Source organism: Drosophila busckii, chromosome 2R, assembly GCF_011750605.1.
Source record: "Drosophila busckii strain San Diego stock center, stock number 13000-0081.31 chromosome 2R, ASM1175060v1, whole genome shotgun sequence".
NCBI lineage: Eukaryota > Metazoa > Arthropoda > Insecta > Diptera > Drosophilidae > Drosophila > Drosophila busckii.
In genome coordinates, this window is record NC_046605.1 from 17,938,954 (window position 1) to 17,941,131 (window position 2,178).

Below are 2,178 nucleotides of genomic sequence, written 5' to 3' on the forward strand. Positions count from 1 at the left end.
AAATGAGTTGAAAATTTGTTATTGTTGGCAATTAAAAATGCATTCGGCTTTAGCTTTAACTCTTCGCTCTTTACCACTGAATCGCTCTCTCTTGCTTTTGCTCTCATCTGCACACATCCCAACTCAGTTAAGCTTTAACTTGTCTTGCCCTGACATGACAACATAAGCAAGAGAACTATTGCTAAAAATCCGAGCCATCAACTTGCACTTGTTTTGGAGCCCAGAGCGTGTTGAGCCCTGGGCTTAAGCTTGCCAAGAAATCTGTGTGTGCGCTTAAAGTAAATTGTTGGCTAGCCAAATATGGCTAAGCAACTCTTTGGATTGCTCTTGTCAGAGAGCGAGAGAGAGTGAAAAAAGGCGACAAACTAATTCGCATGCATTGCTGGGGGTAACCGCAAACTGTTTGCCGCTTATCTCGCGGTTGGCTGTTGTGAATTATAGCGGTGGCATGCCAAATAAAGCGACCAATAAAAGTGTGGCAGCGATAAGCCAAAAGTGGCAAAAAGGGCAAAAACAAAACAAAGCAAATGAAAACGAAAACAAAAATACAAAAATATTTGCTGTGATTTGTGCAGGGAACAAACAAAGCGTAGCAAGAGCAGCGTGTGCTGCTCTATTGTGTAAATATCATTTTTAATTGCCGCCAGATACTTGCAACAAAGACTGCATGTTGCAATCAGATACGCAGATACTTTAAGCATTTAAGCAGGTTCGAGCTACTTCGCATTCCACTTGACTTCGCTACTAACAAATATATGCACACACATGTGTGTGTGTGTGTGTTTGTGATGCTTTCAGCAAGATGAATGCGTTTGCTTATCTATTTTAGTTGCCCGCTGGCCACTCTGTTTAGTTTGGTTTTGTGGCCACTGATTTGGCCACGCGCTCGGATTAGGTTCCGCCTTTAGTTGGCTGTCAAGCTTCAACGGCGGATGTAGTTGCCACAGCCAGAATCCGAATCCGAATCAGTCTCAGCCGCAGTCTGTATCGTTTGCTGAAAGCTTTATGTCGGCACTGCGGCTATGTTTTGGGGTTTGGGCTTTCGTTTAGGGTTGCAGACGCTGTGTGTGGATATCTTTCAGCTTGACAGCGTCTTAACTAATATAATGCCCAATTTTCTGTGGTTTATGGCTTACAACTGTCAATGGCTTGTCCTCGTCGCCACCATCCATCTCAGCATCGAGTGTGTGCTGGTCACTCTATTGGTCACTTTTGCACAAAAGGTGGCTGGCTGTAGCTTTTTAAGCATTTGATTAAGGGGCTTGCCACTGCTAAAACACTGAAAGGTCGTTATTTAAATTGATATAAATGATATGTCTTCATTGCCCCGCCACAGCTTTCGTCTGTCTGTCTTTCTGTCTGTCTGTCCGTCCGACTGCAAACAGTTGGAGTTGACATTTTGGTTTCGCCAACTTGCTCTAAGTGAATTTCCAATGAGCGCTAAGTGACGTTGATTTATCATATAAGATAATACCTAAAGTTACACACACACACACACACACACACTTACACTTTTGTGTGCTTTGACGCAAAGCAAACATTTGCCAAAGACCTTGCGCTGTTTGCTCAGCTGTTGGCCCGCATGCGTTGCTAAACAATTATCAAAGGCTGCCTCTGTTTGCAATAAAACAGCTGTGGCTACTTCTAGATACAAAAGTAACTCATAAATACATTTCAATCTGAATAAGTTGCCGCTACATGCGCTGCGTTTCTTATAAGCATATAGCGCTTTACCCAATCGTTGCCTCAGTGGCCTAATGGATAAGGCATCGGCCTCCTAAGCCGAGGATTGTGGGTTCGAGTCCCATCTGAGGTAAAATCAGTTTGTAAATTTTTTTTATTTTATTTAATAGTTTACTACATATTATATAATTTTTATCTATTATCTTATTTATATTATTTATATTATAATTGCTTACATCAAAATACGCTTGTGACCTTAAACATATTCAATGTGTATAAGCAATTGCTTAGTAATTGACTTTAAAAAACACGCAAATAAGAACAAGACTATATAATTTGAGTTGACATTAAATAAATAAATACACATGTGCTAAATAAAAACAAAAACTAAAAAGTTGAAATTCCATCACTCTGGTCTGGGGGCTTGAACTCAGGTTCCACACGCGACAATCGGAATCTCTAGCAAAAACCCAATGCCCACTCAACGTTTCTAGC

The 2,178-nt window shown here is 40.9% G+C and overlaps 1 non-coding gene across 1 annotated transcript; it reads left to right on the plus strand.

Annotated features, from left to right (window-relative positions):
• Positions 1–1,743: 1,743 nt before the first annotated feature.
• Positions 1,744–1,816, plus strand: Trnar-ccu. The gene has a single exon. It is a non-coding gene; the product is annotated as a tRNA-Arg (tRNA).
• Positions 1,817–2,178: the final 362 nt, after the last annotated feature.